The following is a 17,804-nucleotide window of genomic DNA, read 5'->3' on the forward strand; positions in this document are numbered from 1 at the left end:
TCAGCCTAACTCATTTCAAGTATCTTGTCTTCAAGTTCACTGATTCTTTCTTCTGATAGCTCCAATTTGCTTCTGAAACCCTCCTGGTCATTTTTTCTTTTTCTTTTTTTTTTTTTTTACTGCGTCCCAGTTTCTTTTTATTTTTTTTGTTCTTTTTTTCCCTTTTTTTTTTTAAGTATGGAAGCTCAAGTATAAGATGCAGATTTTTTTTTGTTTCTTTAAGTTTCACAAAAAAATACAAAATAAAAAACTTCTTTGCATTCCATAAAAATTGACAGAAGAACAGATAGTCAGCGACTACCCACCCCACCACGCCACGGTTGGGGAACGGGGACAGGTCTGTGCTGGACAGTGTGAGTGCCAGCTGCTGTCCTTCCTCCTGGAGCTGTACCCTGTCCCCCAACCCCAAGCAACTCCCAAACACATGTGGAATCAGATTTCCAGTTTTTCTTCTATCTTTCACACACCACAGTTATTTCATAATTTTTTTTTTGTTTTACATTTTTTACACCAATGTAAAAAAAGGTGGGAAGTAAGGCAGACAGTGTATTTTATGTCTATAAAGGGAGGGAGGGCAGGAGGACAGGGGGCTGAGGTGAACAAACAACACACAGTCTTTATGGAAATATCGAGAGTTTCGCTAGCAAAATGTGGTGGGCAGTAAGCCTCAGAGATGGAGAATGGTGTTTATCAGGTTTTATTCTTGGGGAGAGATGGTGCAGTGCAGTCGATGATGCAAGGTGTTTGTGTGACTGATGGGGGAGGGACTGGGGGAGAGGGTAGCAGAAAATAAGTTTTCTAAGAAAGGAAACTAATGGGTGCATGGCATGTCTGGTTAGCATGAAGCAAAGGTTTAACTTTGCTGCTTTCTCTTCAAAGCCTCCACCAGGTCGTTCTTAAGAGCTTCTTGTTTTGATTTGTCTGCAAACGTCTGCACAGACCTCAGCCCATTGACGATGTCCTTTGTTTTTACAAAGTAGATCTCATTCAGCATACTTCTGATTTTATTCTCCATGTCCTCCACCAGGAGCCTGATGTTGGCTATGTGTGGAGAGCAGTTGCTCACAGTTTCATCTTTCTCCATCTGTCTGGTAAGGCTGCCTCCCAGGTTCATGGTGCCAGAGCCGGATTTGTTGGTTTGCAGCCACAGCATCACCGTGGAGGTCAACTTATAATGGGCGGTGCGTCCACTGGATTTCTCTTGCATTTCCACCACATGGATGGAATCCCAGCTGCCTTTGATCTTCTTTGATCCATCTCCAGCCTTCTTTATGAGGATCACTCCAGCAAAGCCATGATCCAGATCCCAGAGGTAGACAGAGGAGAGGCCACCTTCAAAATACAGGTCTTGATACTAGTCAAAGGTATTATTGGCTTCCACCTCCAGCTTCCGCAGCCGGGCAGACGGCATGGCCCCATCTTCCAGTGGAGGGTCATACTTGTTACTCAGCGGTGACCTATAGGAGTCCCTGTCTCTGTTGTAGTCACAAAAAAAGGTAATCCTTTCCCACCACCTTGTCTCTGGTGATTTTCAGTGGCTGGTCAACAGAAGACAGGAGATCTTCACATAGGCTGGGGACCAAGTCGATCAGGTCACTGAGATTTTTCTTGATTTGCTGCAGAGGCAGGTGCCTCATTAAGCCCAAGGCACAGTCCAGCTGCTGATCTCTCACGGTGGCAGTGGCAGTCCCGGTCTGGCATCTGTATCTCCCCCCCTCCACAGCCCCTCCTGGTCATTTTTAATTTCAGTTATTGTAGTCTTTAACTCCAGTATTTCTGTTTGGTTCCTTTTTAAAATTTCTATCTCTCTCCAATGACTCTCATATTGCTCATTCACTGTTTTTCTGGTATCCTTTAGTTCTTTCCTTGTCTTTTTCCCTCAAGTCCTTGAACATTTTTAAGTTCATTTTTAAAATGTTTGGTATGTCCCCATTCTGGTCTTCTCCTTTGGTGTTTTCTGGATTTTTGTCCTCTTCCTTTAGCTGTACCATCATTTCCTGTTTATTTGTAGATCATGTACTCTTGTTGCACACTGCACATTTTAATATTGTAAAATGTTAACTCTGGGGTTTATTCCCTGAGATGTCTGTTTCTTGATTTTGTAACCAGCTGGTGATAAAACAGATTTTCTTGAGCTTCATCCCTCCAATCTGGAAGGTCTGTCTAAGCTGAATCAGTGTGCAGGGTTTTCCCTGTCTTTCTGGGCTTTTTTCTTGTCCTGGGTTTTTGCTTAGTTGTTTGGGAATTCCCTCATTTATAGGAGCTTTGTTGTCCCCTGTGTTTCTCAGGAGACAGACCTCCCTCCCCTAGATGTTTGAAGCCATCAGTCCTTTGTCCCACACTGCCCCCTATATAGTTTTCATACTTTTTTCATTGTCTCAATCTGCTTTTCCTTGGTGGACAAATTCTGGCAGGAGGGCACACACAAGAGGACTTTCCTGACTCAGGCTTTCCTAGCCAAAACATGGTTAGGAACCCACAAATGGGGCACAGACTGGCTCCAACATGCCCTGAGGAGGGAATAAGGAAGGTCACCAAGAGCTTCCCTGACAACTCTACAAAGGTGAGCTTTCCTGGTCTTCCCAGCAAATGCAGTCCTTCAACTAACTGTCACCCAGAGCCCTGAGAAATTGCAGCATCTTTAAGTCTCCACTGCCACAGCCCCTGTCTGGTGCTGTTTGAAACTAAAGCTGCCACCTTTGTCCAGTCAGGTTGAAATAATGGCTGTCACAGAGCCAGTACCCCACAGATCTGAATTTACTAATCAAAAGCCACGATCAGTGATCAGCCATGCCCACCCATGTTCTTGGGGAAGAGGAGTTTTATGTCCCTTCTGTCACCAGTGAGCTAGCCAGGGTCTGAATTCCATGGTGGCCTGCCATGAGAGTGAGGAACAAGTGCCAGTAGCCACCATGCAGAAAGAGGAATTTTCTGTTCTTTTAACATAATTTATCAACCTTTTTCTTCAGCTCTTCCCTGGATACCATGCAGTGTTTTTCTGGTCTTTTGAGTTTCAAAGTAGTTGTTTCAGCCAGGTCCTGTCTGTTTAATAATTGTTTGTTGGAAAGATGGAGTCCTGGACCTCCCTTCTCTGCCATATTCCCATAATCCTCTCCTCTACATGTAGTTTTGAGTTGTTTATTCTCATTGCTATATGGAATGCCTTTATAAAAATTTGTTGATCAATTCTGCTGTTGATGGAAGTTTGTGTGGTTTCAAGCTATTACAAATAGCATTGCTATGAATATTTTTGTACATACACTGATATGAATATTCCTGTACACATATGTGTCACATCTCTATTGGTGTATATGTGGGAAAGAATTTCTGTGTTGTAGTGTTAAAATAGTTGCAGCCTTAGCAGATATTTCTAAACAATTTTTCAAAATCTTTATACTAATTTCCATTCCCAATGTGTAAGAGTTCTAATTTCTCAACATCCTTGGCCACACTTCATATTGTCAGATTTTTTCATTTTAGGAAATCTGATTGGTATTTATCCATTTTGGTTTTAATTTTCATTTTTCTGATAACTAATGAAGTTGCACATCTTTTCATAGTTTGCCACTTGGATATACTTTTATGTGCCATGCATGTTTCAGACTTTTGTTTATTTTTTTATTTAGTGGTCTGTCTTTTTATATTGATTTTTACTAGTAGTTCATATGATCTTAATAGAATTAGTTGGTTGAATATATACATTGCAAATATTTTCCCCAATCTCTGGATTTCCTTTTCTCTTCTTTCATACTGTCTTCTGATGCATGAAAGTTCATGATTTTAATGTAATCTAATTTATAAAATGTTTCCTTTATGGTTAGCATATTTTGAGTCTTAAAAAACATTTCTTTATCTACCACAAGGTGAAGAGTTGTCTAATATTTTATTCTACAAGCTTCATTGTTTTATCTTTTATATGACATGAGATATGAGTCAATAATTACTTTTAATAAATGGACAATCACATGATGCAGTAATATTTATTTAAAAGGTTCTCTCCTTGCTCCATTTCAAAGTTACAGGTGTCATAAATAAGATGATCCTGCCTGTATGGTCTGTTTTAGATTTTCTTTTCTCTTCCATGTGTGTATTTGGCAGTCCTAGGCCTTAACAAGTGGTATTGTAACTCTTACCTGCTCCAAACAGGTTTTGTGCTCCTGAAGTGTAGGCCTATATTTTATTTTTTTTTCTTTTATCAGAAAACTTTTGGATAAATGATTTGCATGAGCTTCTTTTACTTCTTCCTGTTTTCTTCTTCACCAAATCCCTTCAACTGAACTTCTGCTATTCCATGTTAAAAAAAAGAGTTTTCCAAGATCACCAGTTGTAGCAGACAATGTTGGTGCTCCAATCAGATCTCCTCAGATCCTTTTTTTTGTGCCTCCTCTTGTTTTGGTATGCATTCTCTTCCACAGCCAGCACCTACACCCAATTTGCAGGTGACTGCTTTTGGGCTACCTGAATCTCCATTGCCTACATGCATGGAGGGCCAGAAGTGCCTGGAAATTTTATCCCTCTTGGTGGTCCATAAACAATCATTAATGAAGGAGTGAAGGAGTATGAAAACCCTAGCTCTGTTGCTTCAGATCAGCACAATTCTGAAATATACTATAGGATTCCCTTGTGGGATCAGACTAAAGCTACTCTTTGAGAGACTTTGCCTATTATCATATCCATGCTTGGCTTCTGCCCATCCTTGTCTTGCATCCCTACCAATTTTCCTACCATTTTCCTGATTCAGCACTACATTATTAAATAATGTGTGTACTGATACTTGTCCCATGGCCTACTTTTGAGGAAATCAACCTAGGGTATTTGGGATCAGAAGTGATCCTAGAAAGCAGACTCTAAAGACAGAAATCTGGAATTGTATCACTCACCAGCTAGAGGACAACAGAAAATTCTTGTTACATTACAATTGTTAAAACTTTCACTGTTGTTAATTGGAATATATTCACAAGTAGAAGAGGATGAACTGTCCATGTGATATTTCTAGCATTTTTGAGGGGGAAATGGACTGTGGAATTTTATGCTTGTTTCTGAACAATATTGATGCATTTAAGAGAGAAAATGAGACACTGATGTCATCCAGTTACCAACATAAGCCACTGAATGAATGTCAGAAGAACTTCATGACTGTGTATAACATGATCTTCATCTCCTGCAGCAAAAATGGTGGACCACACTGAAGACCAGGAACAAGACCTGATTGTAAAAGTAGGAGCCTGAATTTACAGCCTCCCCAAATCCTCTGTGCTAAAATCATGGCCCTGAGAGGGAATGAGTTAGTATTGTGATGGGGATATCTGGGTTTATACAGTGGAGAACATTGAAGCTCAATATTACCCAGAGCAATGTGGACCTGCAAATAATAGTCCACTACTACTTGTTGGAGGATAACAGCCTGAAGATTATGCAGATATTTTAACTCAGACAGATTTCTTGCAAGGCAATATCTGCCCATCTGAATATCTGACCCTACCTCTTCTACTGCTACTAGACCAATAACCAGGTCAAGTTAGCATGACTGTCCAGGGAATGGCTAGCCTTACTAATAGAGGAAATACATTATTAGCCAATGAGGCTGCAGAACCTGGCTACTATGTACCATCTTGAACTGGGAGAACATATCTGGGTATGTGTCTTGAGGGTACTGGGGAAGAGAAAGGGCTTTTTGTTTTCAGCATGTGAGAACCCTCCTTTGAATCAATATTTAACATTTTAGTAAGGAAACCTGGAAATATTTCTAATATTGAGATGGCTGAGATAGCATCTGGAAATTCGGGAGGAAATGTGGAGTATATTAAATAAGGTGGAGATGCTTGAACTGCCTTGTCAGAGTGTTACAAAATGAATCAAAAGTCTCTTAGAAGTGGGAATGTTAGAATGGGTCCATGTCAAAAAAACTAAGAACCCACAAAATGATTAATTTACTTGGAAGGTTCCATAGGACACTCCCTTTAGTAAGGTGAAAAGAATGTACTAGTAAGGGGCAGTTCCAAAATATTTGAGAAGCTCTGAATTAGATGCTCTCTGTAGGTTAGAGCAGACTGTAAGAGATGTGATTATGAACTGAGCTCTGAAGTATCAATGGAAATAATGAAATTCCAGAATAGCAGAAGTTTGGTGGCAGGATATACCATCAGGAAAAGATGAATGCAATTACTATAATGGTAAAGGGCCCAATGGCAACCAGAGGCAACCAGACATGCAAGAATTTATGGTGATAACTAATAGATTATGATGTTCCTACATAGTCAACAAGGGTACTGCTTGATATATAAAACTTTTAAAATAGAAGTGGATGAGTCAAAGTTGGATGTACACTTCCCCCCAAATTCAAAATATATTGCCAAGTTTCCAAACTTGAGCCAGTTCTCAGAGTCAGAGTAATCATTTGAAGAGATTTTGGGTATTCTTGGGGAAAGAGTAATAGCAAATATATATAGTAGTGATTCTACCAGTCTTCTGGAAAAGGAACTTATTGTCACTTATCAGTGTAACTGTACCCTGGAAAAGGGGTAATACCCAGATCTGTTGAGGGTTGTTGGATACAAGGTCTGAACAGACACAACATTAAGGAACCCAGAACAACAATGCCCACCCCAATAGAAAAGGTGTTTATGGAGTTCAGTCCTTGTCTTGGTTCACCTCACAGTGGGTCAAATATGTCCATAGGTACAATCAGTAAGAATTTCTCTAGTTTCTGATTTATTAATCAGATGGACATATTTAGCATCTGGAAGAAAACGCACTGTGGTTCATGGACCCATAAATAAAGAGATATTATGGTATAGTGATGTCATCATTTCAGAGTGAGACATCCCCTGAAAATGCCTACCCAGAGACATAGCAAATAAAAGGACAAATCTTACTAGCTTAGAATTCTGGAGGATCATAGATACTGGAGAAGGGCTCCAAAAATGCTGAATTGAAGAAAAAAATATCAGGTAGGAAACTTCCATCCTAGAATGCCAGTCCAATCCCCTCCCCAACACTTGGTCCCACACAGCTTGGGAGTCCCTCAGAGGAAAGAGCACAGATCCCTCCCACCACAGAGATTATAGAACTACTCACAGTAATGAGTTAGAACCCCATGCATATCCAGACACAGGGACCCAAATTCACAGAAACCCAAGGAGAAACCCAAGCCACTGAGGAGTTCTGCACACAAAAGGGCTCCTTGAGGGAGAGACCATGGTAGAAATTCTGGCAAGAACTCTTGGGCCTTCACTCAATCCAGTTTCTGTGGGCTCTACCACCTAAATGCAAATTGGACTATTCTGAAGTGACCCACTTTTATGGATTTACCCAATCTGGCTCTGTGGGATGGGATACCCTAATGGGGGTAAAAAACACAGGCAGAAAAGATCCACAGAATAAAGGGAGGGATTTCACTGAACATCAGTAAGATAGGATGAGTCCTAGGACAGAGAAGTTTGGGTAAAAGGGGGCACTGAGTGAGGGAGAGAATATAAAAAATCATAGAGATTAGAAGAGAAAGCTCTTGGTCATAAAAGCCACCTTTCAGGAAGACAAAAAGCTTTTTTTTAAAAGAACACTGTGGAGGCGGGGCAAGATGGCAGACTGGTGAGCTGTATGTTTTAGTTACTCCTCCAGGAAAGTAGGTAGAAAGCCAGGAACTGCGTGGACTGGACACCACAAAGCAATCTGACTTTGGGCATACTTCATACAACACTCATGAAAACATGGAACTGCTGAGATCAGCGAAATCTGTAAGTTTTTGCGGCCAGGGGACCCACGCCCCTCCCTGCCAGGCTCAGTCCCGTGGTAGGAGGGGCTGTCAGCTCCGGGAAGGAGAAGGGAGAACTGCAGTGGCAGCCCTTATCGGAAACACATTCTACTGATCCAAACTCCAACCATAGATAGACTGAGACCAGACACCAGAGAATCTGAGAGCAGCCAGCCCAGCAGAGAGGAGACAGGCATAGAAAAAAAACAGCACAAAAAACTCCAAAATAAAAGCGGAGGATTTTTGGAGTTCTGGTGAACATAGAAAGGGGAAGGGCAGAGCTCAGGCCCTGAGGCACATATGCAAATCCCGAAGAAAAGCTGATCTCTCTGCCCTGTGGACCTTTCCTTAATGGCCCTGGTTGCTTTGTCTCTTAGCATTTCAATAACCCATTAGATCTCTGAGGAGGGCCCTTTTTTTTTTTTTTAATCCTTTTTTCTTTTTCTAAAACAATTACTCTAAGAAGCCCAATACAGAAAGCTTCAAAGACTTGCAATTTGGGCAGGTCAAGTCAAGAGCAGAACTAAGAGAGCTCTGAGACAAAACGCAATAATCTAGTGGCTGAGAAAATTCACTAAACACCACAACTTCCCAAGAAAAGGGGGGTGTCTGCTCACAGCCATCATCCTGGTGGACAGGAAACACTCCTGCCCATCGCCAGCCCCATAGCCCAGAACTGCCCCAGACAACCCAGTGTGATGGAAGTGCTTCAAATAACAGGCACACACCACAAAACTGGGCGTGGACATTAGCCTTCCCTGCAACCTCAGCTGACTGTCCCAGAGTTGGGAAGGTAGAGCAGTGTGAATTAACAAAGCCCCATTCAGCCATCATTTCAGCAGACTGGGAGTCTCCCTACACAGCCCAGCAGCCCAGAACTGCCCTGGGGGGACGGCACTCACCTGTGACATAGCACAGTCATCCCTCAACAGAGGACCCGGGGTGCACAGCCTGGAAGAGGGGCCCACTTGCAAGTCTCAGGAGCCATACGCCAATACCAAGGAATTGTGGGTCACTGGCAGAGACAAACTGTGGCAGGACTGAACTGAAGGATTATACTATTGCAGCAGCTTTAAAACTCTAGGATCACCAGGGAGATTTGATTGTTAGAGCCACCCCCCCTCCCTGACTGCCCAGAAACATGCCCCATATACAGGGCAGGCAACATCAACTACACACGCAAGCTTGGTACACCAATTGGACCCCACAAGACTCACTCCCCCACTCACCAAAAAGGCTAAGCAGGGGAGAACTGGCTTGTGGAGAACAGGTGGCTCGTGGACGCCACCTGCTGGTTAGTTAGAGAAAGTGTACTCCACGAAGCTGTAGATCTGATAAATTAGAGATAAGGACTTCAATTGGTCTACAAATCCTAAAAGAACCCTATCAAGTTCAGCAAATGCCACGAGGCCAAAAACAACAGAAAATTATAAAGCATATGAAAAAAACAGACGATATGGATAACCCAAGCCCAAGCACCCAAATCAAAAGACCAGAAGAGACACACCTAGAGCAGCTACTCAAAGAACTAAAGATGAACAATGAGACCATAGTACGGGATACAAAGGAAATCAAGAAGACCCTAGAAGAGCATAAAGAAGAAATTGCAAGACTAAATAAAAAAATGGATGATCTTATGGAAATTAAAGAAACTGTTGACCAAATTAAAAAGATTCTGGACACTCATAGTACAAGACTAGAGGAAGTTGAACAACGAATCAGTGACCTCGAAGATGACAGAAGGGAAAATGAAAGCATAAAAGAAAGAATGGGGAAAAAAATTGAAAAAATCGAAATGGACCTCAGGGATATGATAGATTATATGAAACGTCCAAATATAAGACTCATTGGTGTCCCAGAAGGGGAAGAAAACGGTAAAGGTCTAGGAAAAGTATTCAAAGAAATTGTTGGGGAAAACTTCCCAAATCTTCTAAACAACATAAATACACAAATCATAAATGCTCAGCGAACTCCAAATAGAATAAATCCAAATTAACGCACTCTGAGACATATACTGATCACACTGTCAAACACAGAAGAGAAGGAGCAAGTTCTGAAAGCAGCAAGAGAAAAGCAATTCACCACATACAAAGGAAACAGCATAAGACTAAGTAGTGACTACTCAGCAGCCACCATGGAGGCGAGAAGGCAGTGGCACGATATATTTAAAATTCTGAGTGAAAAAAATTTCCAGCCAAGAATACTTTATCCAGCAAAGCTCTCCTTCAAATTTGAGGGAGAGCTTAAATTTTTCACAGACAAACAAATGCTGAGAGAATTTGCTAACAAGAGACCTGCCCTACTGGCGATACTAAAGGGAGCCCTACAGACAGAGAAACAAAGAAGGGACAGAGAGACTTGGAGAAAGGTTCAGTATTAAAGAGATTCGGTATGGGTACAATAAAGGATATTAATAGACAGAGGGGAAAAATATGACAAACATAAACCAAGGGATAAGATGGCTGATTCAAGAAATGCGTTCACGGTTATAACGTTGAATGCAAATGGATTAAACTCCCCAATTAAAAGATATAGATTCGCAGAATGGATCAAAAAAAATGAACCATCAATATGTTGCATACAAGAGACTCATCTTAGACACAGGGACACAAAGAAACTGAAAGTGAAAGGATGGAAAAAAATATTTCATGCAAGCTACAGCCAAAAGAAAGCAGGTGTAGCAATGTTAATCTCAGATAAAATAGACTTCAAATGCAGGGATGTTTTGAGAGACAAAGAAGGCCACTACATACTAATAAAAGGGGCAATTCAGCAAGAAGAAATAACAATCGTAAATGTCTATGCACCCAGTCAAGGTGCCACAAAATACATGAGAGAAACACTGACAAAACTAAAGGAAGCAATTGATGTTTCCACAATAATTGTGGGAGACTTCAACACATCACTCTCTCCTATAGATAGATCAACCAGACAGAAGACCAATAAGGAAATTGAAAACCTAAACAATCTGATAAATGAATTAGATTTAACAGACATATACAGGACATTACATCCCAAATCACCAGGATACACATACTTTTCTAGTGCTCATGGAACTTTCTCCAGAATAGATCATATGCTGGGACATAAAACAAGCCTCAATAAATTTAAAAAGATTGAAATTATTCAAAGCACATTCTCTGACCACAATGGAATACAATTAGAAGTCAATAACCATCAGAGACTTAGAAAATTCACAAATACCTGGAGGTTAAACAACACACTCCTAAACAATCAGTGGGTTAAAGAAGAAATAGCAAGAGAAATTGCTAAATATATAGAGAAGAATGAAAATGAGAACACAACATACCAAAACCTATGGGATGCAGCAAAGCAGTGCTAAGGGGGAAATTTATAGCACTAAACGCATATATTAAAAAGGAAGAAAGAGCCAAAATCAAAGAACTAATGGATCAACTGAAGAAGCTAGAAAATGAACAGCAAACCAATCCTAAACCAAGTACAAGAAAAGAAATAACAAGGATTAAAGCAGAAATAAATGACATAGAGAACAAAAAAACAATAGAGAGGATAAATATCACCAAAAGTTGGTTCTTTGAGAAGATCAACAAGATTGACAAGCCCCTAGCTAGACTGACAAAATCAAAAAGAGAGAAGACCCATATAAACAAAATAATGAATGAAAAAGGTGACATAACTGCAGATCCTGAAGAAATTAAAAAAATTATAAGAGGATATTATGAACAACTGTATGGCAACAAACTGGATAATGTAGAAGAAATGGACAATTTCCTGGAAACGTATGAACAACCTAGACTGACCAGAGAAGAAATGGAAGACCTCAACCAACCCATCACAAGCAAAGAGATCCAATCAGTCATCAAAAAGCTTCCCACAAATAAATGCCCAGGGCCAGATGGCTTCACAGGGGAATTCTACCAAACTTTCCAGAAAGAACTGACACCAATCTTACTCAAACTCTTTCAAAACATTGAGGAAAATGGAACACTACCTAACTCATTTTATGAAGCTAACATCAATCTAATACCAAAACCAGGCAAAGATGCTACAAAAAGGAAAACTACTGGCCAATCTCCCTAATGAATATAGATGCAAAAATCCTCAACAAAATACTTGCAAATCGAATCCAAAGACACATTAAAAAAATCATACACCATGACCAAGTGGGGTTCATTCCAGGCATGCAAGGATGGTTCAACATAAGAAAAACAATCAATGTATTACAACACATTAACAAGTCAAAAGGGAAAAATCAATTGATCATCTCAATAGATGCTGAAAAAGCATTTGACAAAATCCAACATCCGTTTTTGATAAAAACACTTCAAAAGGTAGGAATTGAAGGAAACTTCCTCAACATGATAAAGAGCATATATGAAAAACCCACAGCCAGCATAGTACTCAATGGTGAGAGACTGAAAGCCTTCCCTCTAAGATCAGGAACAAGACAAGGATGCCCGCTGTCACCACTGTTATTCAACATTGTGCTGGAAGTGCTAGCCAGGGCAATCCGGCAAGACAAAGAAATAAAAGGCATCCAAATTGGAAAAGAAGAAGTAAAACTGTCATTGTTTGCAGATGATATGATCTTATATCTAGAAAACCCTGAGAAATCGACAATACAGCTACTAGAGCTAATAAACAAATTTAGCAAAGTAGCGGGATACAAGATTAATGCACATAAGTCAGTAATGTTTCTATATGCTAGAAACGAACAAACTGAAGAGACACTCAAGAAAAAGATACCATTTTCAATAGCAACTAAAAAAATCAAGTACCTAGGAATAAACTTAACCAAAGATGTAAAAGACCTATACAAAGAAAACTACATAACTCTACTAAAAGAAATAGAAGGGGACCTTAAAAGATGGAAAAATATTCCATGTTCATGGATAGGAAGGCTAAATGTCATTAAGATGTCAATTCTACCCAAACTCATCTACAGATTCAATGCAATCCCAATCAAAATTCCAACAACCGACTTTGCAGACTTGGAAAAGCTAGTTATCAAATTTATTTGGAAAGGGAAGATGCCTCGAATTGCTAAAGACTCTCTAAAAAAGAAAAACGAAGTGGGAGGACTTACACTCCCTGACTTTGAAGCTTATTATAAAGCCACAGTTGCCAAAACAGCATGGTACTGGCACAAAGATAGACATATAGATCAATGGAATTGAATTGAGAATTCAGAGATAGACCCTCAGATCTATGGCCGACTGATCTTTGATAAGGCCCCCAAAGTCACTGAACTGAGTCATAATGGTCTTTTCAACAAATGGGGCTGGGAGAGTTGGATATCCATATCCAAAAGAATGAAACAGGACCCCTACCTCACACCCTACACAAAAATTAACTCAAAATGGACCAAAGATCTCAATATAAAAGAAAGTACCATAAAACTCCTAGAAGATAATGTAGGAAAACATCTTCAAGACCTTGTATTAGGAGGCCACTTCCTAGACTTTACACCCAAAGCACAAGCAACAAAAGAGAAAATAGATAAATGGGAACTCCTCAAGCTTAGAAGTTTCTGCACCTCAAAGGAATTTCTCAAAAAGGTAAAGAGGCAGCCAACTCAATGGGAAAAAATTTTTGGAAACCATGTATCTGACAAAAGACTGATATCTTGCATATATAAAGAAATCCTACAACTCAATGACAATAGTACAGATGGCCCAATTATAAAATGGGCAAAATATATGAAAAGACAGTTCGCTGAAGAGGAAATACAAATGGCCAAGAAACACATGAAAAAATGTTCAGCTTCACTAGCTATTAGAGAGATGCAAATTAAGACCACAATGAGATACCATCTAACACCGGTTAGAATGGCTGCCATTAAACAAACAGGAAGCTACAAATGCTGGAGGGGATGTGGAGAAATTGGAACTCTTATTCACTGTTGGTGGGACTTTATAATGGTTCAGTCACTCTGGAAGTCAGTCTGGCAGTTCCTTAGAAAACTAGATATAGAGTTACCATTCGATCCAGCAATTGCCCTTCTCGGTATATACCCAGAAGATCGGAGAGCAGTGACACGAACAGATATCTGCACGCCAATGTTCATAACAGCATTATTCACTATTGCCAAGAGATGGAAACAACCCAAATGTCCTTCAACAGATGAGTGGATAAATAAAATGTGGTATATACACACGATGGAATACTACACGGCAGTAAGAAGGAACGATCTCGTGAAACATATGACAACATGGATGAACCTTGAAGACATAATGCTGAGCGAAATAAGCCAGGCACAAAAAGAGAAATATTATATGCTACCACTAATGTGAACTTTGAAAAATGTAAAACAAATGGTTTATAATGTAGAATGTAGGGGAACTAGCAATAGAGAGCAATTAAGGAAGGGGGAACAATAATCCAAGAAGAACAGATAAGCTATTTAACGTTCTGGGGATGCTCAGGAATGACTATGGTCTGTTAATTTCTGATGGATATAGTAGGAGCAAGTTCACAGAAATGTTGCTATATTAGGTAACTTTCTTGGGGTAAAGTAGGAACATTTTGGAAGTTAAGCAGTTATCTTAGGTTAGTTGTCTTTTTCTTACTCCCTTGTTATGGTCTCTTTGAAATGTTCTTTTATTGTATGTTTGTTTTCTTTTTAACTTTTTTTTCATACAGTTGATTTAAAAAAGAAGGGAAAGTTAAAAAAAAAAAAAAAGAAAAACAAGGAAATAAAAAAGATGTAGTGCCCCCTTGAGGAGCCTGTGGAGAATGCAGGGGTATTCGCCTACCCCATCTCCATGGTTGCTAACATGACCACAGACATAGGGGACTGGTGGTTTGATGGGTTGAGCCCTCTACCATAGGTTTTACCCTTGGGAAGACGGTTGCTGCAAAGGAGAGGCTAGGCCTCCCTATGGTTGTGCCTAAGAGCCTCCTCCCGAAAGCCTCTTTGTTGCTCAGATGTGGCCCTGTCTCTCTGGCTAAGCCAACTTGAAAGGTGAAATCACTGCCCTCCCCCCTACGTGGGATCAGACACCCAGGGGAGTGAATCTCCCTGGCAACATGGAATATGACTCCCGGGGAGGAATGTAGACCTGGCATCGTGGGACGGAGAACATCTTCTTGACCAAAAGGGGGATGTGAAAGGAAATGAAATAAGCTTCAGTGGCAGAGAGATTCCAAAAGGAGCCGAGAGGTCACTCTGGTGGGCACTCTTATGCACACTTTAGACAACCCTTTTTAGGTTCTAAAGAATTGGGGTAGCTGGTGGTGGATACCTGAAACTATCAAACTACAACCCAGAACCCATGAATCTCGAAGACAGTTGTATAAAAATGTAGCTTATGAGGGGTGACAATGGGATTGGGAAAGCCATAAGGACCACACTCCACTTTCTCTAGTTTATGGATGGATGAGTAGAAAAATAGGGGAAGGAAACAAACAGACAAAGGTACCCAGTGTTCTTTTTTACTTCAATTGCTCTTTTTCACTCTAATTATTATTCTTGTTATTTTTGTGTGTGTGCTAATGAAGGTGTCAGGGATTGATTTGGGTGATGAATGTACCACTATGTAATGGTACTGTAAACAATCGAAAGTACGATTTGTTTTGTATGACTGCGTGGTATGTGAATATATCTCAATAAAATGAAGATTAAAAAAAAATAATTTGGGGTGATAATGCACAACTATAAGATGGTACTGTGAACAGTTGATTTGTATGCCATGGATGATTGTTTGGTATGTGAATATCTCAATAAAACTGAATTAAAAAAAAAATCATAGAACCTGGAGAGAAAATTCTGCACAAAAACAAAGAGAACATATTAAAGATTTCCAGAGAAGGAACAAAGGAAAGAGACTTTCTCTTGGAGGTGAAACAATTTTAAAATTGCACAGCATATCCAGGGCAAGAATCAGATGAAAAAGAGATGAGAGATTCTGAATAAGAAAAAATTTTATTTTAGGCTATTCAAAAGGCCTAGAATAAGTTGGACTAAGTGTAAAAGAAGAGCCTTAATAAAAAGCCAATCAAAAATAAAACCATAGACAAGAGGGAGAAGTGGAACTTCAAAGTTAACTCATCAAGATAATCAGATACCTAGACATCAGGAAAAATCACAAACCATATTAAGAAACAGGAATATATGGCTCAGTCAAGGCAACAAGTTAAGACTTCAGAGGAGACTCAGAAGTTGTAACAACTAATCAAAAATGTTCAAACAAATCTCCTAAGTCAATTCAAGGATATGATGGAAAATATGGATAAAGAGCTAAAGAATATTAAAAAGACAATGTGTGAATATAGGGAAGAATTTGAAAGTATAAGAAGAAACACAACAAATTATACAGATGATAGGCACAACAGTAGAAATTTAAAATACACTAGCATCATCAACATGGTGATGTTAACAGCTACTGAAAACTTGTTTCCAGAGATTCAGTAAAAAAAAGGAGAATTCTGAATTATTTGAAACTCTGGTGGAGGATATAGACTAGAGAAGGATGCTGCAGATGCCTAATTGAAGAAAGAGAAGAAATATCAGGTAGGACTCTTCTGTCCCAGAGCAGTTGGCCCTCTTCCCTCCCCCTCACTTGGGCCCTGTGTGGGGAAGGCACAGAATCAGCAGATGGGAACCTTCCCACCAGGGACACAGATTTAAAAATCTCCAACAACATTGAGACATACCCCTGCTGTTTGAAGACCCAGGGGACAAGGGAGGACATTTCAAGGCCTACATCAGTGAGGGACAAAGAGGCTGAGAAAACATAGACAGAGAGTGTATTTCCAGTCCTGGATTTGAAAACCCTCCTTGTACCATTGAGAGAAGCAGCAGCCAGTGGCTGTTTCCTTGCTTTTGGGGATGGCTGGAGTACTGGAGTAAGATAGGATGAGGCCAGTACTCTGTCACAGGTGTAGCCCCACATTGACTGAAATTTTGGCAGGCAAATTGAGGGCATGGGAATCCTGCAGTTTCAGCTCACTTGTGTAGACACAGCCTATGCTTGGCAGCAAAGCAGCCTCTGGGGACAGGTAAGTTACAGGTTAATTACAATTAAAATTGTTTCACCTCCAGGAGAAAGTCTCTTTCCTTTGTTCCTTCTCTGGAAATCTTTAATATGTTCTCTGTTTTTGTGCAGAATTTTCTCTCCAGGTTCTATGATTTTTTATATTCTCTCCCTCACTCAGTGCCCCCTTTTACCCAAACTTCTCTGTCCTAGGACTCATCATCTACTGGACAGTCCAGAAAGTGCAAGGGAATAGAAACACCTTTAAAAAGATGCTCCAGATCTTTTATTAGGACCACAGGAGCTGGTCTATATGCCCTGCAAAGAAACACAGCCTTGTTTTGGCTGAAAAATGCAGATAACTCAACTGTCAAAGCAGGTTTCTAAGACAAACTCAGGTCTTGCTTGATGGCAGGAAACAGAGAAACACTGGAAGCCAATATATATATATTACTTTACACAGTGAACTTTTTGGGGTTCCCAGTATCTACCATCCATCCCTGGGGCAGGCCACAGTGGGTGCCTGACTTGGGGGGAAGACTGGGGGGCAGAACAAATCTGACAACTGGCCAGTGAGAGAAACAAAGAAATATAGAGATCAAAGAAAACCAACAAGAAAACCCAAGGCTAAAGAGAGAAAGCAACCTCCAGAATAAACTAATCAAGAAAATCAGATGTGTAGACAGCAAAAAATCATGAGCCATACTAGGAAACACATAGATATGACTTGGTCAAAGGAAAAAATAAACACCTCAACTGAGATTCTGGAGTCGAAACAATGAATTAAAGATGTTCAAACAAATTTTCTAAATCAAATCAATGAGTTGGAAGAAAATGTTACAAAAGAGATGGACATAAAGAAGACACTGAGTGACCATAAGAAAGAACTGAAAGCTTGTAAAAACAAATGACAGTACTTATGGGAACTAAAAGCACAATAGAAGAGACGAGAAACACAATGGACTCATACAAAAGCAGACTTGTAGAGGCAGAAGAAAGTATTACTGAGCTAGAGGACAATCAACTGAAATCCTATACACAAAAGAACAGCTAGGGAAAAGAATGGAAAAATATGAGCAGGGTCTGAGAGAACT

General features: G+C 40.0%; 1 pseudogene; it reads right to left on the minus strand.

The window, feature by feature from the left end:
• Positions 1–736: 736 nt before the first annotated feature.
• LOC119523172 lies at positions 737–3,104 on the minus strand (annotated as a pseudogene).
• Between the last annotated feature and the right edge of the window lie 14,700 nt (positions 3,105–17,804).

Source organism: Choloepus didactylus, chromosome X (genome assembly GCF_015220235.1).
Source record: "Choloepus didactylus isolate mChoDid1 chromosome X, mChoDid1.pri, whole genome shotgun sequence".
In the NCBI taxonomy this organism is placed as follows: Eukaryota; Metazoa; Chordata; class Mammalia; order Pilosa; family Megalonychidae; genus Choloepus; species Choloepus didactylus.